The sequence below is a fragment of the Phocoena phocoena genome, chromosome 10 (assembly GCF_963924675.1).
Source record: "Phocoena phocoena chromosome 10, mPhoPho1.1, whole genome shotgun sequence".
NCBI classification, from domain to species: Eukaryota; Metazoa; Chordata; class Mammalia; order Artiodactyla; family Phocoenidae; genus Phocoena; species Phocoena phocoena.
In genome coordinates, this window is record NC_089228.1 from 58,659,129 (window position 1) to 58,684,055 (window position 24,927).

Consider the following 24,927-nt stretch of genomic DNA (forward strand, 5'->3'; position numbering starts at 1 on the left):
TATATTGCCTTTATTATGTTGAGGTAGTTTCCCTTTATGCCCACTTTCTGGAGAGTTTTTATCATAAATGGGTGTTGAAATTTGTCAAAATATTTTTCTGCATCTATTGAGATGATCATATGATTTTTATTCTTCAATTTGTTAATATGGTGTATCACATTGATTGATTTGCACATATTGAAGAATCCTTGCATCCCTGGGATAAATCCCACTTGATCATGGTGCATAATCCTTTTAATGTGTTGTTGGATTCTGTTTGCTAGTATTTTGTTGAGGATTTTTGCAGCTATATTCATCAGTGATATTGGTCTGTAATCTTCTTTTTTGTAGTATCTTTGTCTGGTTTTGATATCAGGGTGATGGTGGCCTCATACAATGTGTTTGGGAGTGTTCCTTCCTCTGCAATTTTTTGGAAGAGTTTGAGAAAGAAGGGCTTTAGCTCTTCTCTAAATGCTTGATAGAATTCACCTGTGAAGCCATCTGGTCCTGGACTTTTGTTCGTTGGAAGATTTTTAATCACAGTTTCAATTTCATTACTTGTGATTGGTCTGTTCATATTTTCTATTTCTTCCTGGTTCAGTCTTGGAAGGTTATACCTTTCTAAGAATTTTTCTATTTCTTCAAGGTTGTCCATTTTATTGGAATAGAGTTGCTTGTGGTAGTCTCTTAGGATGCTTTGTATTTCTGCAGTGTCTGTTGTAATTTCTCCTTTTTCATTTCTAATTTTATTGATTTGAGTTCTCTCCCTCTTTTTCTTGGTGAGTCTGGCTCATGGTTTATCAATTTTGTTTATCTTCTCAAAGAACCAGCTTGTAGTTTTATTGATCTTTGCTATTGTTTTCCTTGTTTCTATTTCATTTATTTCTTCTCTGATCTTTATGATTTCTTTCCTTCTGCTAACTTTGGGTTTTGTTTGTTCTTCTTCTCTAGTTCCTTTAGGTGTAAGGTTAGATCGTTTACTTGAGATTTTTCTTGCTTCTTGAGGTAGGCTTGTATAGCTATAAACTTCCCTCTTAGAACTGCTTTTGATGCATCCCATAGGTTTTTGATCGTTGTGTTTTCATTGTCATTTGTCTCTAGGTATTTTTTGATTTCCTCTGATTTCTTAAGTGATCTCTTGCTTATTTAGTGATGTATTGTTTAACATCCATTTGTTTGTGTTTTTTATGTTTTTTTCCCTGTAATTCATTTCTAATATAGCGTTGTGGTCAGAAAAGATGTTTGATATGATTTCAATTATCTTAAATTTACTGAGGCTTGATGTGTGACCCAAGATGTGATCTATCCTGGAGAATGTTCCGTGCGCACTTGAGAAGAAAGTGTAATCTGCGGTTTTTGGATGGAATGTCCTATAAATATTGATTAAATATATCTGGTCTATTATGTCATTTAAAGCTTCTGTTTCCTTGTTTATTTTCATTTTGGGTGATCTGTCCATTGGTGTAAGTGAGGTGTTAAAGTCCCCCACTATTATTGTGTTACAGTCGATTTCCTCTTTTATAGCTGTTAGCAGTTGCCTTATGTATTGAGGTGCTCCTATGTTGGGTGCATATATATTTATAATTTTTATATCTTCTTCTTCAATTGATCCCTTGATCATTATGTAGTATCTTCCTTGTCTCTTGTAACATTTTTTATTTTAAAGTCTATTTTATCTGATTTGAGTATAGCTACTCCAGCTTTTTTTAAATTTCCATTTGCATTGAATATCTTTTTTCATCCCCTCGCTTTCAGTCTGTATGTGTCCCTAGGTCTGAAGTGGTTGTCTTGTAGACAGCATACATATGGTTCTTGTTTTTGCATCCATTCAGCAAGCCTGTGTCTTTTGTTTGGAGCATTTAATACATTCACATTTAAGGTAATTATTGATATGTATGTTCCTATGATCATTTTCTTAATAGTTTTGGGTTTGTTTTTGTAGATCCTTTTCTTCTCTTGTGTTTCCCATTTAGAGAAGTTCCTTTAGCATTTGTTGTAGAGCTGGTTTGGTGGTGCTGAATTCTCTTAGCTTTTGCTTGTCTGTAAAACTTTTCATTTCTCTATCAAATCTGAATGAGATTCTTGCTGGGTAGAGTAATCTTGGTTGTAGGTTCTTCCCTTTCATCACTTTAAGTATATCATGCCACTCCCTTCTGGTTTGTAGAGTTTCTACTGAGAAATCAGCTGTTAACCTTATGGGAGTTCCCTTGTATGTTATTTGTCATTTTTCTCTTGCTGCTTTCAATAATTTTCTTTGTCTTTAATTTTTGCCAATTTGATTACTATGTGTCTCGGCATGTTTCTCCTTGGGTTTATCCTGTATGGGACTTGCTGTGCTTCCTGGACTTTGGGTGGCTATTTCCTTTCCCATGTTACAGAAGTTTTCAACTATAATCTCTTCAAATATTTTCTCTGGTCCTTTCTCTCTCTCTTCTCCTTCTGGGACCCCTATAATGTGAATATTGTTGTACTTAATGCTGTCCCAGAGGTCTCTTAGGCTGTCTTCATTTCTTTTCATTCCTTTTTCTTTATTCTGTTCCACAGCAGTGAATTCCACCATTCTGTCTTCCAGGTCACTTATCCATTCTTCTGCCTCAGTTACTCTGCTATTGATTCCTTCTAGTGTATTTTTCATTTCAGTTATTGTATTGTTCATCTGTGTTTGTTTGTTGTTTAATTCTTCTAGGTCTTTTCTAAACATCTTCTCGATCTTTGTCTCCATTTATTTTCTGAGGTCCTGGATCATCTTCACTATCATTATTCTGAATTCTTTTTCTGGAAGGTTGCCTATCTCCACTTCACTTAGTTGTTTTTCTCGGGTTTTATCTTGTTCCTTCATCTGGTACATAGCCCTCTGCCTTTTCATATTGTCTATCTTTCAGTGAATGTGGTTTTTGTTCCACAGGCTGCAGGATTGTAGTTCTTCTTGTTTCTTCTCTCTGCCCTCTGGTCCCAATAAAAATTTTAAACAAATTTCAATACTCACATTTTTTTTTACATAAATCTGTATACATTTATATATAATGTGTGTGTGTGTGTGTATATATATATATATATATATATATATATATATATATATATATATATCAAGCAAGCTATTTTCCTGTTTTTTTTTTTTTTGCAAAGAAATAAGATTTTATTTTGGGTATGATAACTGCAATTCAAGTTGGAGTCAAAAATGTTTTCCACGGAGGAGAGAAATGTCAGTGGTTTATAAAGGCAAAAAACTGCAACATTGCAAAACTTCTTTTAAAATTTGGTGCTGGCAAGCCAAAGCTATGCTTATCTTTATATGGTTGGTTGCTAAATTCTATCACTAGAGGGAGGTGGAAGTCCAGTACTGTGACAAGTTACAGGTGTTCTTGAGTTTCCTTGGCATTGTTTTTCTTCCAGTGTTATTGAGATATAATTGACATACAGTACTTTTTAAGTTGAAGGTGTGCAGCATGATGATTTGACTTGCATACATCATCAAATACATTAAGTCTAGTGAGCATTCATCATCAAATATAGATGCAAGATTAAATAGATAGAAAAAAAATTTTCTTCGTGATGAGAACTCTTAACATTTGCTCTCTTAACAACTCTCATATAAAACACACAGCAGTGTTAATTACATGTATCACATTTATACATTACATCTTGAGTACTTATTTATCTTTTAACTGGAGACATACTTTTTGACTACTTTCCTCAAGTTCCCCATCCAGCCACCTCTTGCCTCTGGTAACCAGAAATCTGGTCGCTTCTCCTATGAGTTTGTTTGTTTGTTTGTCTGTGAAGTATAATTGACCTACAACACTAGGTTACTTCTTGATACACAGCATAGTGAGTCAATATTTCTATACATTTCAAAATGACCACAACGATAAGTCTAGTTACGATATGTCACCATACAAAATTATTACATAGTTATTGACTATCTATATTCTCCACACTGTACATTTATACCCATGACTCACTTATTTTGCAACTGGAAGGTTGGATCTCTGAAATATCCCTCACCTATTTCTTTCTTCCTCCCATCCCCCTCCCCTCTAACAATACCTGTTGCTTCTCTGTGTCTGTAACACTGTTTCTCCTATGTTTGTTCATTTGTTTTGTTTTGTATTTGTCTTTCTCCATTTGACTTATTTTACTTAGCATAGTATCCTTTAGGTCCATCCATGTTTTTGCAATGGCAAGATTTCATTGTTTATGGCTAATATTTCATTGTATATCTATACAACATTTTCTTTATGCATTCATCTACTGATGGGCACTTAGGTTGCTTCTGTATCTTGACTATTATAAATAATGCTGCAATGAACATAGGAGTGCATATATCTTTTGAAATTAGCATTTTCAGGAGTGGAAAGAATAGACAGAATGGTAGGTTTTTTTTTTTTTTTTTTTTTTTAAGATTTTGAGGAACCTTTGTACAGTATTCCACAGTAGCTACACCAATTTACTTTCTCACCGACAGTGCTTGAGGGTTCATTTTCTCCACATCTTCACCAACACTTGTTATTTTATGTATTTTTGATAATAGCCATTCTGACAGCTGTGAGATGATATCTCTTGTGCTTTTGATTAGAATTTTCCTGATGATTAGAGATGGAGAGCATCTTTTCATGTGCCTGTTGACCATCTGTATGTCTTCTTTGGAAAAATATGTCTATTCAGAACCTATGCCTATTTTTAATCAGGTCTTTTTTTGATGTTAACTTGTATGAGTTCTTTGTATATTTTGGATATTAACCCCTTACTGGATATATCAATTGTAAATATATTCTCCAATTTAGTAGGTGGCCTTCTCATTTTGCTGATAGTTTCCTTCAGTGTGCAAACGCTTTTTAGTTTGATGTAGTCTCATTAGTTTATTTTTGCTTTTGTTTCCATTGCCTGAGACATACAAAAAATATTACTAATACTGAAGTGAAAGAGTTTTCTGCTTATGTATACTTCTAGAAATTTCATGGTTTCAGGTCTTACTTTTCAATCTTTAATCCATTCTGAGTATACTTTTGTGTATGGTGTGAGAGAGCACTCCAGTTTCATTCTTTTGTAAGTAGCTGTCTAGTTTCCCCAACACCATTTATTGAAGAGGCTATCTTATCATGATTGTATATTCTTGCCTCCTTTGTTTTAGATTAATTACTCAAATAAGTATAGATACATTTCTTGGCTCTCAATTCTGTTCCATTAACCTATGTGCCTTTGATCCAGTGGCATTTTGTGTGGATTACTTTTGCTTTGTAGTATAGTCTGAAATCTGGGAGCATGGTAAATCCAGTTTTGTTCTTCTTTCCCAAGATTGCTTTGGCTTTTCAAGGTCTTCTGTGTGCTATACAAATTTTAAGATTTTTTTGCTCTAGATCAGCAAAAAATGACATTGTAATATTTTTGTGTGTGTGTGGTACGCAGGCCTGTCCATTGCTTCTAGGTTATCTACTTTATTGGTGTATAACTGTTTGTAGTAATATCTTATGATCTTTGTATTTTTGTCCTGTTGGTTGTAACATCTTTATGATCATTACCCTGAACTCTATGTCAGGTACTTTTCTATCTCCACTTCACTTAGTTCTTCTGGGGTTTTATCTTCTTCCTTTGTTTGGAAGATATTCCTCTGTGACATCATTTTGCCTAAATGGCTTTTTTAATTTATATATGTTTGGTAAGTTGGTTATGTTTTCTGACCTTAGAGAAGAGGCCTTTTATGGGAGACACCCTATGCTTCCCAGCAGTGCACTCCCCTCTGGTCACCCAAACTGTATGCTCTAAGGGTGCCACATGTGAGGGCTGTATGTGTCCTTCAGTTGTGGCAGACAGACTACTATGGGCAGTCTGCTAGGAGTGGCTGGTGCCCAGTCTGGTAGGTTAACAGCCCTTGCCTTGTGTGCATGTTGCTGACCAATGGTAGGCAGGGCCAAGTCATGAGGAGGCTGGCTTGGAGATGTTTAAGATAGTAGGCCTGACAAAAACAGAAAGATAGATCAATGGAAGAGGATAGAGAGCCCAGAGATAAACCCATGCACATATGGTCACCTTATCTTTGATAAAGGAGGCAGGAATGTACAGTGGAGAAAGGACAGCCTCTTCAATAAGTGGTGCTGGGAAAACTGGACATGTGCATGTAAAAGTGTGAGATTAGATCACTCCCTAACACCATACACAAATGTAAGTTCAAAATGGATTAAAGACCTAAGTGTAAGGCCAGAAACTATCAAACTCTTAGAGGAAAACATGGACAGAACACTCTATGACATAAATCACAGCAAGATCCTTTTTGACCCACCTCCTAGAGAAATGGAAATAAAAACAAAAATGGAACTTAATGCAACTTCAAAGCTTTTGCACAGCAAAGGAAACCATAAACAAGACCAAAAGACAACCCTCAGAATGGGAGAAAATATTTGTAAATGAAGTAACTGACAAAGGATTAATCTCCAAAATTTATAAGCAGCTCATGCAGCTCAATATCAAAAAAAACAAACAACCCAATCCAAAAATGAGCAGAAGACCTAAACAGACATTTCTCCAAAGAAGATATACAGATTGCCAACAAACACAAGAAAGAATGCTCAACATCATTAATCATTAGAGAAATGCAAATCAAAACTACAATGAGATATCATCTCACACCAGTCAGAATGGCCATTATCAAAAAATCTACAAACAATAAATGCTGGAGAGAGTGTGGAGAAAAGAGAAAACTCTTGCACTGCTGGTTGGAATGTGAATTGGTACAGCCAATATGGAGAACAGTATGGAGGTTCCTTTAAAAACTACAAATAGAACTACCACATGACCCAGCAATCCCACTACTGGGCATATACTCTGAGAAAACCATAATTCAAAAAGAGTCATGTACCAAAATGTTCATTGCAGCTCTATTTACAATAACCAGGAGATGGAAACAACATAAATTTCCATAATCAGATGAATGGTTAAAGAAGATGTGGCACATATATACAATGGAATATTATCCAGCCATAAAAAGAAACGAGATTGAGCTATTTGTAATGAGGTGGATGGACCTAGAGTCTGTCATACAGAGTGAATTAAGACAGAAATAGAAAGACAAATACTGTATGCTAACACATATATATGGAATTTAAGGAAAAAAATGTCATGAAGAACTTAGGGGTAAGACAGGAATAAAGACACAGACCTACTAGAGAATGGACTTGAGGATATGGAGAGGGGGAAGTGTAAGCTGTGACAAAGCGAGGGAGTGGCTTGGACATATATACACTACCAAATGTAAAATAGGTAGCTAGTGGGAAGCAGCTACATAGCACAGGGAGATCAGCTTGGTGCTTTGTGCCCACCTAGAGGGGTGGGATAGGGAGGATGGGAGGGAGGGAGACGCAAGAGGGAATAGATATGGGAACATATGTATATGTATAACTGATTCACTTTGTTATAAAGCAGAAACTAACACACCATTGTAAAGCAATTATACTCCAATAAAGATGTAAAAAATAAAAATAGAATTACCATACAATCCAGCAATTCCACTTTTGATAATACGATCAAAAGAATTAAAAGCATAGTCTCAAAATGTATTTGTCCACTCATGTTCACAGCAGTATTCATAATAATCAAAAGGTGCAAGCAATCCAAGCATTCACTGGCAGATTATTAAATAGATAAGCAAAATGTGGTCCATCCATACAATGGAATATTATTCAGCCTTAAAAAGGAAGGTAATGCTAGTGTCTGTACAACATGGTTGGACCTTGAGGACATGATGCTCAGTGAAATGAGCCACAGAAGGACAAATACTGGATGATTCACTTACATAAGGTACCTAAAGTAATCAAATATTTAGAAATAGAAAGTAGAATTGTGGTTGTCCCGGGCTGAGGGGCAAGGGAATGGGAAATTATTGTTTAATGGGGGCAGAGTTTCAGGTTTGCAAGATGAAAAGAACTCTGGAGATGGATGGTGTGATGATTGCACAACAAAGTGAATGTACTTAAAACTACTGAACTGTACATTTAAAAATGGTTGAGATGGTAAATTTTATGTTATGTGTATTTTACCACAATTTAAAATAAACAAATAAATTTTTTAAAAAAGATAGTAGGCCTGCTAGTGGGTGGGGCTGTCTCTCCACCTGTCTCATTCCTTAGCCTGAGTCATCCCAGTACTTGTTCTGACAGAATGGTGGGAGGACCCCGGTCCTGGCACCAATGAGCTAGAAGGAGGATTCCAAAATGGTGCTTGCCAACACCAGTGTCATTGTGGCAGAATGAGATCTACAAAATAGCTCCCACCAGTGTCTGTGTCCCCACAGACAGGAGATTCTGCAGGAGACTCTCCAAGATCAGCAGGTGTGTCTTACCCTGGGTCCTGGAGCATGTATGGGATTATGTATGCACTCTTTAAGAGTAGAGTCTCTATTTCCCACAGCTCTCTGGTTCTTCAAGAAGTTGAACTCCCTGGCCTTCAAAACCAAACATTCTGGGGGTCTGACTTCCCAGTACAGGACCCCCAGGCTGCAGAGCCCAAGGTGGGGATGAGACCCGTCATTCCTAGGGGAGAACATGTGCAATTCTAATTATCCTCCCATTTGTGGGTCTCCCACCTGGGAGTATGGATCTTGACTATACCATGACTCTGCCCCTCCTACCATCTAATTGTGGTTCCTTATTTATATCATTAGTTGCAGGACATTTTTTCTGCTAGTCTTCTGGTCTGTCTCATCAATGGTTGCTCTGTAAGTAGAAAATTTGGTGTGCACATGAGAGGAGTTGAACTTAAGGTCTTCCTACTCTGCCATCTTGGCCACTCCTTCCCTGTTTTAATTATTCTTAAATATTCCTAAAAATATGCTATTTTAGTGCATATAGTTGTGGTGTAGTTAGGAATGTACAACTATTTATTTTACCAGGCCTTTTTAATTAAACATTTAGTTTGTTTTCAACATTTTGTTATTATAATAATTCTATAAAGAACATCTGTGAATATTAATCTTTGATCTTACCTCTCATTATCTCCTTAGGATAGATTTCTACAAATGAACTTAATTGTCAAATAGTGGATTTAGTATAAAATTATGACTGAAATTATATGTGATACCATGATTATAGTTTCAAATCTCTTGTAATTTTTGAGAATAGTACATGACAGATGCTATTACAGACAATGAGTAATTTACCCATTTTAGTTCTTGTCATTTTTTCATTACAGATGAAAAACATGGATTTTCTTTAGAAAGTGATTATTCAGCTTTTATATGTCTTTTATTAAAAAAAAGACAAAGGTAGTATATTAAGCCCTACATCCTCCCTCTTATTAAAGTTTTATGGGTTTTATTTTATTGATTTGCTTATTTTGTAAATTGGTCTGATGTATTATCAATCCAAAAAGCTCATATTCTTCATGAAAGTCAAAGTTTTAACCTGTATTTAACCTGTATTCTGGACTGATGCTCGGCTTTCTTCCAATCAGTTTCATTTGGGAAATTTACTAATATATTTACTAATATATTACTCATAAATTTACTCATATATTTACTCATATATTACTCATATACTCAGAAATTTTCAGTGTAATGATACTTTTTCTGTAAGAGCATGAGTTTTTTAAAGCAGACTAGATTTTAAGAAGTAAAGGTTTACCATAATCTGAGTTCAGTTCAGGAATCTGGCAAAGTAAGTTTATTCCCTAAAACTGCATGCCTCTAAGAAGTTGCTTTTTGTATAGTTCTGAATAACAAAACATTGGTTTGCACAGTACCTCATATTTTAACATTGTTAGAGACACTCTAATCTATTATCCAAGTACAGTATTTTAGTAATATTGCATTCATATATTTGTTGGATATAATATCTTTCCAGGTGTATTCCAAATCAATGCTGGCTAAAAATTTGTGTAGTTTTCTATTTACAGTTATAAGTAAAATAGTGAACTCATAACATATATTAAAACAAAATCTTCTACTAAATATTTTTGGGAAAGAAATCCTTACCGACTTTTATGTTCTGATATATTTGTTGTTTTTGACTCTGGCTTATGTCATGTATGACCAAAGAAAAAATACTGGGGAACACAACCTACTGTAAAGTTGAAGAGAGGGATCAAGATGACAGAGTAGGAGGACGTGGAGCCCACCTGTCCCAACAAACACATGAAAAATACATGTGGAAAAATTCTCACAGAAAACTAGTAGAAGACCTCGTATAAAACTAAATCTGCAAGAAAGATCTCCCCGTAAATGGGTAGAAAGGAAAAAAAAAAGGTCATTAGGTCAGGACCAGCATCCCTGGGAGGGATCAGTAAAGAGGAGAAAGTCCATATGGGCAGACCCTCATCTCGGGAGCCCACTTGCCTGCTGGGAAATCTGCTGGGGAAGATTGAGGGGCTGGAGAAGCCTAGACTCTACTCCTGAGGAGTGTGTGGGTACAAGCTTGCTATCTCAATCAGGGTGGGGAGACCTATGCTGGCGGCTACTACCTTGCTGCGCTTCCCAATCTGAAGGGGTTAACACCCCAGCCCTGCTCACTCCACACCACAGCCTGGCCCAAAATCAGGACAGAGATTTGGTCTAGCTATGAAGAAGACTGGGGTACCTGGAGTGTGATCAGGGTGGAACCAGGGAAACCATTGTCAGCACATGCATGGGGGCAGAGAATTGAACCAGACAGTTCAGTGAGAAAAGTGGGCAGAACCACAAGAATGTGCAGTGGATAAGCAATGAATCTCAGACAGACAGGCCCTGGGAAAAGACTTGGTCTAGCTGCATGGAGACAGCTTGGGAGTGTGTGGTCAGCGGGAGTTATGAAGCCCATTAGCATGCACATAACAGTGGCAGCTCTAGTCATGGGGCCCATTGTAAGCTTGCACATGTCAGAGGTGTGTCTCTGGTAGACAGGCCCTGGGTGGGAGAGTGTGGTGAATCATTTTCCAGTGGGAGCACCCCAGATCCATCCACTCCACATCAGAGCTTGGTGTTGGCTCTGTGGCAGACAGGTCCTGGGAGAAGTTTGCCACAAAGGCAGTACAGGTCCCAAGCAGCAACATAGCCACCTTGATTCCTGTAGCCATTGGGTCTCATCCCCAGCCTGAGACTTGCAGTAGATTTGGGATGAACACAAAGGAGAATGGGATGCGACCATGTGTTGCTTCTGGGTGGGACTGTGGATGCTCGCATGGATGGCACATAGGTCCACTGTGTCTGCATGTGCTTCACTTGTTTCAGTTGTCACCTCCTTAGGGGCAGGGCATGCACTCAGTGACAATGGAGCTTGATTAACCCAACTCTTGGGGCTTCTACTCCAACAACTGGAGAGAAGATCCTGACCCCAACATGGTTGTGACAGCCATAGATCAAAGGGAAAAGCCCACCTCACAACTAGCACAGGCTCTGGACACCACAACATCAATCACACTCCCTATCAAGGGGATAATGTCTACCATACTCTGAGGAAAAACATGGCTGGCATCCAAAACCAAATCAGCCCTCACACTAAAAATATTGGATACACACAGTCTACACAGGGATGTTAACCCATAAAATCACTTTTTCAAGACCACAGTCGATAACTGTTCCTTCTAAATTCATAGAGACAGAGAAAGTTAAGTAAAATGAAAACAACAGAAGAACTACTTCCAATTAAAGAACAAGAAAAATCCTCTGAAAAACCAAATGAAACAGACCTCACCAGTTTAATTGACCACAAGTTGAAAAAGGAGCCAATAATAATGCTAAAGGAATTAAGAATGATTATCTATAGAAATTCAGATCACTGTAACAAGGAACTAGAAATTATAAAGATGAACCAATCAAAATGAGACAATTTAATTGCTGAGATAAAAACCAATCTAGAAACAATGAATGGCAGGCTAAATCACACAGAAGAACAATAAACATATCTGGAATGTAGAATAAAGGAAACCACCCACACAGAAAAGCATGCAAAAATACCAATAAAAGAAAAAAGAATAACACAACACTCGAGATCTATGGGATAATATATATTGCGCCAACTGACACATAATAGAGACTCCAGAAGGAAAAGGGAGAGAAAAGGGGATTCAAAATGTATTTGAAGAAATTATGGCTGAAAACTTCCCAAACCTAAATCAGGAAACAGATATTCAGGTACAGGAAGCACAAAAGGCCCCAAACAAGATGAACCCCAAAAGACCCACACCAAGAAATATCATAATAAAAATGGCAAATCTTAAAAATAAGGAGAAGATTCTAAAGGCAGCAAGAGAAAAACAAAGACTCAGTCACAAGGCAACTCCCATAAGGCTACAGTTGTTTCCTCTGCAGAGATTTTCAGGCCAGGAGATTTTCAGGAGTGGCCTGATGTACTCAAAGTCATGAAAGGGAAAATTCTGCAACTTGGGGTATTCTACTCAGTTAGATTATCAGAATAGAAGGACAGATAAAGAATTTCTCAGACAAGCAAAAACTAAAATAATCCAGCAATATTAAGCTTACCTTTAAAGAAATATTGAAGGATCTTCTCTGAATAGAAAAGAAGCAACAATCCATAGGAAAGGGAACATCTCAGTAGGAAAGGCAAACATAAAAGGACTGAAGAGCACTTTAAAAAAAACAATAAACATTAAAACACAATAACAAATGTAAAAGCAATTATAAGTAAAATTAATAGCAAAAGGATAAGCATGAGGATGTAAAATAGGACACCAACATCACAAAATGTGGAGGAGGGAATATAAAAATGTAGGTCATTTAGAATGTGTTTGAACTTGTCTGATTATCAGTTTAAAGCAAGTAGATGCAGTTATGGGTCAACATTTTTGGACTCCACAAATCAAAAACAGCAATAGAGTCACATACACACACACACAAATTATCAGACCATTAAATAAAAGAAGAAATGAAGCAAAATGAACTACAAAACAACTGGAAAACAAGGTTTAAAATGACAATAAGTACATATCCATCAATGATTACTTTAAATGTCAAAGGACTTATGGAATAAATGCTCCAATCAAAACGCATAGAGTGGCAGATTGGATTAAAAAAAACAAAAAGTTACAATATTCTGCCTACAAGAGACTCACTTCAGGGTGAAAGAAACACACAGATTGAAAGTGTGGGGATGGAAAGAGATTATTTTTCATGCAAATGGAAATGAGAAGAAAGCGGGGATAGCAACACACATATCAGACAAAATAGACTTCAAAACAATGACCATAAAGAAAGACAAAGAAGGACATTGTATAATGATAAGGGATCAATACAAGAAGAGGGTATTATACACTCCTTAGCATATATGCACACAATATAGGAGCGCTTGAATATGTAAAACAAATACTAACATACACAAAGGGAGAAATGGACAAGAGTACAATAATAATAGGAGAATTTAACACCCCACTGACATCAATGGGCAGATCTTACAGACAGAAAATAAATATGGCAACAAAGGTCCTAAATGACAATAGACCAGTTGGACTTAATTGACATCTATAGGATACTATATCCAAAAAAAACCCCATAGAATACACATTATTTTCAGGTGCACATGGAACATTTTCTAAGATAGACCACATACTATGTCACAAACCAAACCTCAACAAATTTAAGAGGCTAGAAATTATTTCAAGCATCTTTTCTGACCACAGTGTTGTGAAACTGTAAAACAACCACAGGAAGAAAAACAGGAAAAGAACAAACACATGTAGACTAAACAACACACTATTAAAACACCAGGGGGTCAATGATGAAATCAAAGAAGAAATCAGAAAATACCTCAAGACAAATGAAAACACAACCTTACAAAATCTATGGGATACAGTGGGGGACCTTCAAGATGGCGGAGGAGTAAGACATAGAGATCACCTTCCTCTCCACAAATACATCAAAAATACATCTACATGTGGAACAACTCCTACAGAATACCTACTGAATGCTCTCAGACTTCCCAAAAGGCAAAAAACTCCCCATGTACATGGGTAGAGCAAAAAAAAAAAAAAAAAAGAAAAAAAAACAGAGACAAAAGAGTAGTGGTGGGACCTGCACTTTGGGGAGGGGGTCATGAAGGAGGAAAATTTTCCACATTAGGAAGCCCCTTCACTTGTGGAGATGGAGGTGGGTGGGGGGGAGCTTCAGAGCCATGGAGGAGAGTGCAGCAACAGGGGTGCAGAGGACAAAGTGGAGAGATTCCCACACAGAGGATCAGTGCTGACCAACACTCACCAGCCTGAGAGGCTTGTCTACACATCCACTGGGGAGAGTGGGGTTGGGAGCCAAGGTTCGGGCTTTGGAGGTCAGATCCCAGGGATAGGACTGGAGTGGGCTGCATGAACATAGCCTGAAGGGGGCTAGTGTGCTACAGGTAGCCAGGAGGGAGTCCAGGAAAAAGTCTGGAACTGCCTAAGAGGCAAGAGAGAATTGTTTCATGGTGCGTGAGAAGGGTATCAGAGAACTGCCTAAACAAGCAGAGATTTAAACATCCAGAGATGGGCGTGAGCCAGAGCTATCAGCGTGGACACCAGAAACGTGCATAAGATGCTAAGGCTGCTGCTGCAGTCAGCAAGAAGCCTGTGTGCAAGCACAGGTTACACCACATCTCCTCTCCCAGGAGCCTGCACAGCCTGCCACTGCCAGGGTCCTGTGATCCAGGGACAACTTCCCCAGAAGAACACAAGATGAACCTCAGTCTGTTGCAGCATCATGTCAGCCTCTGCTACTGCAGGCTCGCCCTGCATTCCGTAGCCCTCCCTCCCACTGGCCTAAGTGAGCCAGAGCCCCTTAATCACTCTCTCCTTTAGCCCCTCCTGTCTGGGTGAAGAACAGATGCCAGAGGGTGACCTACATGCAGAGGCAGGGCCCAATACAAAACCGGACCCCAGGAGCTGTGAACACAAAGAAAAGAAAGGGACATTTCTCCAAGCAGCCTCAGGAGCAGTGGATTAAATCTCCAAAATACATTTGATGTACCCTACATTTGTGGAATACCTGAATAGACAACGAATCATCCCAAAATTAAGGCGGTGGACTTTGGGAGCTACTGTAGACATGGGGTTTGCTTCCTGCATCTATTTGTTTCTGGTTTTATTTTTATCTTAGTTTAGTATTTAGAGCTTATTATAATTGGTAGAATTGTTTATTGATTTTGTTGCTCTATTTATATATATATACTTTTTTCATTTTTCTCTTTTTCTGAGTGTGTGTGTGTATGCTTCTTTGTGTGATTTTATCTGTATAAGTCTGCTTTTACCATTTGTCCTAGAGTTCTCTCTGTCCTTTCTTTGGTCTCTTTTTAGTATAGATTTATAATGCTTGTTATCATTGGTGGATTTGTTTATTGGTTTGGTTCCTCCTTTCTTTTTTAAATTACTTTTTTATTTTTGACAATAATTTTTTATTTTAATTATTTTATTTTTCTTTCTTTCTCACTTTTTATTTTCTCCCTTTTCTTCTGAGCCATGTGGCTGAGAGGGTCTTCATGCTCTGGCTGGGTGTCAGGCCTGAGCCTCTGAAGAGCAAAGCTGAGTTCTGACATTTGTATACCAGAGACCTCCAGACCCCACATGATATTAGTTGGTGAGAGCTCTCCCAGAGGAACTCCATCTCAGTGCTAATACCCAGCTCCACTCAATGACCAGCAAGCTCCAGTGCTGGAAATGCCATGCCAAACAACTAGCAAGATGGGAACACAACCCCACCCATTAGCAGAGAGGCTGCCTAAAATCATAATAAGTTCACAGAAACCCCAAAACACAGCACCAGACACTGTCTTGCCCACCATAAAGACAAGATGGAGGCTCATCCACCAGAACACAAGCACCAGTCTCCTCCACCAGGAAGCCTACACAAGCCACTGAACAAACCTTACCCACTGGGGCAGACACCCAAAACAATGGGAACTACAAACCTGCAACCTGTGAAAAGGAGACCCCAAACACAGTAATTTAAGCAAAATGAAATGACAAAGAAATACACAGCAGATGAAGGAGCAGGGGAAAACCCACGAGACAAAACAAACAAAGAGGAAATAGGCAGTCTACCTGAAAAAGAATTCAGAGTAATGATGATAAAGATGATTTAAAATCTAGGAAATAGAATGGAGAAAATAAATGTTTAACAGGGACCTAAAAGAACTAAAGAGAAAACAAACAACGATGAACAACACAATAAATGAAATTAAAAACTCTCTAGAAGGAATCAATAGCAGAATAAATGAGGCAGAACAAGGGATAGGTGACTTGGAAGATAAAATAGTGGAAATAACTACAGCAGAACAGAATAAATAAAAAATTATGAAAAGAATTGAGGATGGTCTCAGAGAGTTCTGGGAAAACCTTAAATGCAACAACATTTGAATTTTAGGGGTCCCAGAAGAAGAAAAAAAGAAAGGGACTGAGAAAATATTTGAAGAGATTATAGTTGGGAATGGAAATAGTCATTCAAGTACAGGAAATGCAGAGAGTCCCATACAGGATAAATTGAAGGAGAAAACACCATGACACATATTAATCAAACTATCAAAAATTAAATATAAAGAAAAAACAGTAAAAGCAACAAGGGAAAAGCAACAAATAACCTACAAGGGAATCCCAGTAAGGTTAAAAGCTAATCTTTCAGCAGAAACTCTACAACCCAGATGGTTGTGGCAGGACATATTTAATCTGATGAAAGTGCAAAACCTAAAACCAAGATTACACTACCCAGCAAGGATTTCATTCAGATTCGATGGAGAAATTAAAACTTTACATACAAGAAAAAGCTAAGAGAATTCAGCACCACCAAACCACGTTTACAACAAATCTTAAAGAATTTCTCTAGGCAGGAAACACAAGACAAGGAAAAGACCAACAATAACAAACCCAAAGCAATTAAGAAAATGGTAATAGGAACACACATATCGATAACTATCTTAAATATAAATGGATTAAATGCTCCAACCAAAAGGCACAGACTGTCTGGATGGATACAAAAACATGACTGTATATATGCTGTATACAAGGGACCCATTTCAGACCTAGGGACATATACAGACTGAAAGTGAGGGGACAAAAAAAGATATTTTATGCAAATGGAAATCAAAAAAAGCTTGAGTAGTAGTTCTCATATCAGACAAAATAGACTTTAAAATAAAGAGGCAAAGAAGGACACTACATAATGATCAAAGGATCAATCCAAGAAGCTAGAACAATTGTAAACATTTATGCACCCAACAGAGGCACACCTCAATACATAAGGCAAATGCTAACAGCCATATAAGGGGAAATTGACAGTACCACAATATTAGTTGGGGACATTAACTCCCTACTTTCACCAATGGACAGATAATCTAAAATGAAAATAAACAAGGAAACACAAGCTTTAAATGATACATTAAGGAAGATGGATTTAATTGATATTTATAGGACATTCCAACAAAATCAATAGAATATACTTTCTTCTCAAGTGCTCATGGAACATTTTCTAGGATAGATCATATCTTGGGTCACAAATCAAGCCTTGGTAAATTTAAGAAAATTGAAATTGTATCAAATATATTTTCTGACCACAGTGCTATGAGACTAGATATCAATTAAAGGAAAAAGTTTCTAAAAAGTACAAACACATGGAGGCTAAACAAAACGCTATTAAATAACCAAGAGACCACTGAAGAAATAAAAAAATACCTAGAAACAAATGACAATGAAAACACGATGACCTAAAACTTTTGCAATGCAGCAAAAGCAGTTCTAAGAGGGAAGCTTAGAGCAATACAATCCTACCTCAAGAAACAAGAAATATCTCAAATAAACAACCTAACCTTACACCTAAAGCAATTAGAGAAAGGAGAACAAAAAAAACCCCCAAAAGTTAGCAGAAGGAAGATCAGAAATCATAAAGATCAGATCACAAATAAATGAAAAAGAAATGAAGGAAACGATAGCAAAGATCAATAAAACTAAAAGCTGGTTCTTGGAGAAGATTAATAGATTTGATAAACCACTAACCAGACTCATCAAGAAAAAAAGGGAGAAGACTCAAATCAATAGAATTAGAAATGAAAAAGTAGAACAACTGACACTGCAGAAATACAAAGGATCATGAGAGATTACTATAAGCAACTATATAAAATAAAATGGACAACCTGGAATAAATGGACAAATTCTTAGAAAAGCACAGCCTTCCAAGACGGAACCAGGAAGAAATAGAAAATATAAACAGACCAATCACAAGCACTGAAATTGAAACTATGATTAAAAATCTTCCAACAAAAAAAGCCCAGGACCAGATGGCTTCACAGGCAAATTCTTTCAAATATTTAGAGAGGGGTTAACACCTATCCTTACCAAACTCTTCCAAAATATAGCAGAGGGTGGAACATTCCCAAAAACATTCTATGAGGCCACCATAACCCTGATACCAAAACCAGACAAAGATGTCACAAAGAAATCTACAGACCAATATCAGTGTTGAATATAGATGCAAAAATCGTCAACAAAACACTAGCAAAATGATTTCAACAGCACATTAAAAGAACTGCTGTTGGCTGTGGGGAGAGGGACTGAGGGGACAGGAGGGTGGAAATCTGCAGCAGGTAATGCCTATAGAGGAAGACCTGACTGCCATGGAAGCAGGCGCTATTGCTGAGTCACACGCAGGGAGAGGAGCCACTATTGTAGCCTCTCTCTCCCCACACGTGGGCACCTGCCGATGACAATAAAAGAAGCCCTCTCATAGCTGGCTTTCTTGTGCCAGCTGCCGAGCAATAGAAAAAGCCCCCTCAGGGCTGGTGCTTGCATGTCTGTTGCTAGGTGCTAGAAACAGCCCAGTCAGAGCTGGCCCTCATGCACCTTACACCAGGCACCAGAAAAGGCCCTCCCTAGGGCCATATCTTACATCCAAGGCTACTGGCTTCCCTGTGCACTTGGCACCACCAGGGCTCCCACCATCCAAGCAGTCATGCCACCTCTGCACCCTGTCCTCACTGGGGCAAACCCAAGAGCTCCAAGGCAGCCTCAGAACTAGACTCCTGTGGGTGGACCACAAGGAGAGGTGGGGATAAAACCAAAGCTGAACCCCAGTGACAGGGAGATTAAGGAAGAGGATTGAAAATCTTTCCATCAGCTAAACAAGCTCCAGATTAAATCCCTGTGAGCAGCTAGGCCCTGCGTCTACGGAATATTTGAGTAGACAATGAGTGTTCCCACAAATGAAAATGGTCTTGCTTTGGCAGCTGTGGACTTTGTGGGCAAGCACACACAGGAATTGGGACACATCAGAGTCTGAGTGGTGTCCCAGGGCCCACAGCAGGTCCAGAGATCAGCCCAGAAGCAGAGCAAGACCACTTGGGGAGGCAGAGGTGGACTGTGGCTCACAGAGTATGCAAAGACACTTACAGCTGAGACCCCAGGGAAATATAATTATTACTATTAATTTTATTGTGTTTTGATTCATTTTGTTGTTGGTTCTGGCTTTTTGTTTGTTTTGTTGTTTTAGTAATTTTTTATTTGGTCTTTTGGGATGTTTTATCACATATTTCTTATTCTTTTTTTTAATATATTTCTCTTTTTACATTGTTTTTCTATTATTCTGTTTTCTTTTCCCTTATTTTTTCTTCTTTTTCTTGAACATATTTAAATTTTTTTTAATATTTCCATTTCTAATTTGCTTTTCTGTTGGTCTGTGTTTTTGTTTTGTTTTGTTTTGTTTTGTGCGGTTCGCAGGCCTCTCACTGTTGTGGCCTCTCCCATTGTGGAGCACAGGTTCCGGATGTGCAGGCTCAGCAGCCATGGTTCACGGGCCCAGCTGCTCCATGGCATGTGGGATCATCCCGGACCAGGGCACGAACATGTGTCCCCTGCATTGGCAGGCAGACTCTGAACCACTGCACCACCAGGGAAGCCCTGGTCTGTGTTTATTTTATTTTTATTAAATCATTTATATCAGTTGTTCTCTTTCCCTGCTTTATTTTTCAGTTGCCACACTGCTTTGCTTTTGTTTTTAGGTATTGTGTCTCTGTTAGTTTTGATTCTAATTGTTTGATTTCATTTTTGGGTTCTTCTGTTTGTCTGGTTGTTCTCTTGCTTTTTGTTTTATTTGGTTCAGTTTTTCTTTTCTTTTGTGTGTGTGTGTGCTTCCTTGTTTCTGTTTTTGTTTGTCTGATTTTACTTTTTACCATTTTTCTGGGGTTTTGTTAGTCCTTTTTTATTTTTTTTAATCACCTTTATTGTTTGGACAAGACTTGTGCGGTCTTGGTTCCTTGACTGGAAGTTGGGCCTGAGGCTATAGGGTGGGAGCACCAAGTCCAGGATGCTGGACCTCTAGAGAATTCCTGGCCCCAGGGAGGATTAATTGTTGAGAGCTCTCATGGAAGCCTCTACCGAAATCCTAGACCTGGGTCCACACAAATGCCTGCAGCTCCCAGCACTGGATACCTCACACCAAACAACAAATAAGCCAGGAACAAAACCCAACCATGAGCACACAGAATACCTAAAGTCATACTAAGCTCACAGACAAGCCGAAACAAACCACCTGACACAGCTCTGCTCATCATAGGGAAAAGACTCAGCTCCACCCACCAGAAAACAGGCACCAGCCCCTCCTATCAGGAAGCCTATGCAAGCCACTGGACTAACCTCACCACCAGGGGCAGAGAACAGACGCAAGAAAAACTACGACCCTGCAGCATAGGGAAAGGGGACCTCAAATACTGTAAATTAAACAAAATGAGAAGACAGAGAAATATCTTGCAGGCAAAGAAGCAAGATAAAAACCCACAAGACCAAATAAATGAAGAGGAAATAGGCAAACTACCTTAAAAAGAATTCAGAGAAATGATAGTAAAGATGATCTAAAAACTCAGAAATGGAATAGAGAAAATACAAAAAAATGTTTCACAAAGACCTAAAGAACTAAAAAGCAAACAAACAGTAATGAACAACATATAACTGAAATTAAAAAATATTCTAGAAAGAATCATTGCAGAATAACTGAGGCAGAAAAATGGATAAGTGAGCTGGAAGATAGAATGGTGGAAGTTACTGCCACAGAGAAGAATAAAGAAAAAAGAATGAAAAGAATCGAGGAAACTCTCAGAAACCTCTGGGAAAATGATAAGTGCACCAGCATTCAAATTATAGGCATCCCAGAAGAAGAAGAAGAAAAGAAAGGGTCTGAGAAAATACTTCAAGAGATTCTAGTCGAAAAGTTCCCCATTATAGGAAAGGAACTAGTCAATCAAATACAGGAAGTGAAGAGAGTTGCATATAGGATAAACCCTAGGAGAAACACACCGAGACACATATTAATCAAACTAACAAAAATTAAAAACAAAGAAAAATATTAAAAGCAGCAAGGGAAAAGCAACAAATAACATACAAGGGAATCACCATAAGGTTAACAGCTGATCTTTCAGCAGAAACTTTGCAGGCTAGAAGGGAGTGGTAGGATATATTTAAAGTGATGAAAGGGAAAAACTTACAACCACGATCACTCTCACCAGCAATGATCTCATTCAGATTCAATGTTGAAATAGAAGTCAAAAGCTTTACAGACAAGGAAAAATTAAGAGGATTCAACAACACCAAACCAACTTTACAACAAATGATAAAGGAACTTTCTCTAGGCAGGAAACACAAGAGAAAGGAAAGACCTATAGAAACAACCACAAAACAATTAAGAAAATGAAAATAGGAACATACATATCAATAATTACCTTAAATGTAAATGGATTAAATGCTCCAACCAAAAGACACACACTGGCTGAATGGTTACAAACACAAGACCCATATATATTCTGTCTACAAGAAACCCACAGCAGACCTAGACAGACATACAGACAGAAAGTGAAGGAATGGAAAAATATATACCATGTTAATGGAAATCAAAAGAAAGCTGGAGTAGCAATATTCATACCAGAAAAAATAGACTTTAAAATTAAGACTATAACAAGAGACAAGGAAGGGCACTACATAATAATCAAGGGATCAATCCAAGAAGAAGATATAACAATTGTAAATATCTATGCACCCAACATAGGAGCACCTCAATACATGAGGCGATGCTAACAGCCATAAAAGGGGAAATCGACAATAACACAATAATACTAAGGGAATTAAATACCCCATTTACACCAATGGACAGAGCATCCAAACAGAAAAGAAATAAGAAGCAAAAGTTTTAAAAGACACATTAGACCAGATAGACTTAATTGATATTTATAGGATATTCCCTCCAATAATAACAGAATACAGTTTCTTCTCAAGTACACATGGAACATTCTTCAGGATAGATCACATCTTTGGTCACAAATTAAGCCTCAGTAAATTTAAGAAAATTGAAATTGTATCAAGCTTCTTTTCCAACCACAACACTATGAGACTAGTTATCAATTACAGGAAAAAAACTGTAAAAAATATAAACACATGGAGGCAAAACAATACATTACTAAATAACCAAGCGATCACTGAAGAAATCAAAGAGGAAATCAAAAAAATACCTAGAAAAACATACCAATGGAAACACGATGACCCAAAACCTATGGGATGCAGCAAAAGCAGTTTTAAGAGGGAAGTTTATAGCAACACAATCCTACCTCAAGAAACAAGAAACATCTCAAATAAACAATCTAACCTTACACCTAAAGTAATTAGAGAAAGAAGAACAAAAAAACCCAAAGTTAGCAGAAGGAAAGAACTCATATAGATCAGATCAGAGATAAATGAAAAAGAAATGAAGGAAACAGTAGCAAAGATCAGTAAAACAAAAATCTGATTATTTGAGAAGGTTAACATAATTGATAAACCATTAGCCAGACTCATCAGGAAAAAAAAGACAGAACACACTCTCCAACACAATTAGAAATGAAAAAGTAGAAGTAGCAACTGGCACTGCAGAAATACAAAGGATCATGAAACTACTACAAGCAACTATATGTCAAAAAAATGGACAACCTGGAAGAAATGGACAAATTCTTAGAAAAGTACAACCTTCCAAAAGTGAACCAGAAAGAAATATAAAGTTTGAACAGACCAATCATAAGCACTGAAATTGAAACTGTGATTAAAAATCTTCCAACAAACCAAAGCCCAAGGCCAGATGTCTTAACAGATGAATTCTACCAAACAGTTAGGGAAGAGCTAACACCTATCCTTCTCAAACTCTTCCAAAATATAGCACAGGGAAGAACACTCCCAAACTCATTCTATGAGGCCACCATCATCCTGACACCAAAACCAGACAAAGATGTCACAAATAAAGTAAATTACAGGTCAATAACCCTGATGAACATAGATGCAAAAATCCTCAACAAAATACTAGCAAACAAAATCCAACAGCACATTAAAAGGATCATGCACCATGATCAAGTGGAGTTAATCCCAGGAATGCAAGATTTCTTCAATATACACAAATCAATCAATGTGATACACCATATTAACACATGGAAGGATAAAAACCATATGATCACCTCAATAGATGCAGAAAAAGCTTTTGAGAATATTCAACACCCATTTATAACATAAACTCTGCAGAAAGTGGGCATACAGGTAACCTACCTCAACATAATAAAAGCCACACATGACAAAACCACAGACATCGTTCTCAATGTTGGAAAAACTGAAAGCATTTCCTCTAAGATCAGGGACAAGACAAGGTTGCCCACTCTCACCACTATTATTCAACATACTTTTGGAATTTTTAGCCATGGCAATCATAGAAGAAAAATAAGTAAAACTAATCCAAATTGGAAAAGAAGTAAAACTGTCATTATTTGCAGATGACATGATACTATACATGGAAAATCCTAAATATACCATCAGAGAACTATGAGGGCTAATCAATGAGTTTGGTAAAGTAACAGGATACAAAATTAATATACAGAAATCTCTTACATCTGTACACTGACAATGAACTATCAGAAAGAGAAATGAAGGAAACTCTCCCATTTACTACTGCAACACAAAGAATAAAATACTTAGGATTAAACCTACCTAAGGAGGCCACAGTCCTGTATGCAGAAAACTATAAGACACTGATGAAAGAAATCAAAGACGATACAAACAGATGGAGAAATATACCATGCTCTTGGATAGGTTGAATCAACATTGTGAAAATGGCTATACTACCCAAAACAATCTACAGATTCAAGGCAATCCCTGTCAAATTACCACTGGCATTTTTCACAGAACTAGAACAAGAAATTTTACAATTTGTATGGAAACACAAAAGACCCCAAATAGCCAAAGCAATCTTGAGAAAGAGAAACGCAGCTGGAGGAATCAGGCTCCCTGACATCAGACTATACTACGAAGGTACAGTAACCGAGACAGTATCGTACTCACCCAAAAACAGAAATACAGATCAATGGAACAGGATAGAAAGCCAAGAGATAAACTCATGCATATGTGGCCACCTTGTCTTTGACAAAGGAGGCAAGAATATAGAATGAAGACAGCGTCTTCAATAAGTGGTCCTGGGAAAACTGGAGAACTGCATGTAAAAGAATGAAATTAGAACACTCCCTAACACCATACACAGAAATGAACTCAAAATGGATTAAATACCTAAATGTAAGGCCAGACACCATCAAACTCTTAGAGGAAAACATAGCAGAACACTCTATGACATAAATCACAAGATCCTTTCTGACCCACCTCCTAGAGTAATGGAAATAAAAGCAAAAGGAAACAAATGGGACATAATGAAACTTAAAAGCTTTTGCACAGCAAAGGAAACCTTAAACAAGACCAAAAGACAACCCACAGAATGGGAGAAAATATTTGCAAATGAAACAACTGATAAAGAATTAATCTCCAAAATTTATAAGCAGCTCATGCAGCTCAATATCAATAAACAAATAGCCCAACCCAAAAATGAGCAGAAGACCTAAATAGACATTTCTCCAAAGAAGATATACAGATTGCCAAGAAACACATGAAAATATACTCAACCTCATGAATCATCAGAGAAATGCAAATCAAAACTGCAATGAAGTATCACCTCATACCAGTCAGAATGGCCATCAT

General features: G+C 37.5%; 1 protein-coding gene across 2 annotated transcripts in view; it reads right to left on the reverse strand.

Moving 5' to 3' along the window:
* Positions 1 to 24,927, reverse strand: part of KHDRBS2 (KH RNA binding domain containing, signal transduction associated 2) — a 690,124-nt gene that overhangs the window by 108,367 nt on the left and 556,830 nt on the right. The gene's annotated exons all lie outside the window — the stretch shown is intronic.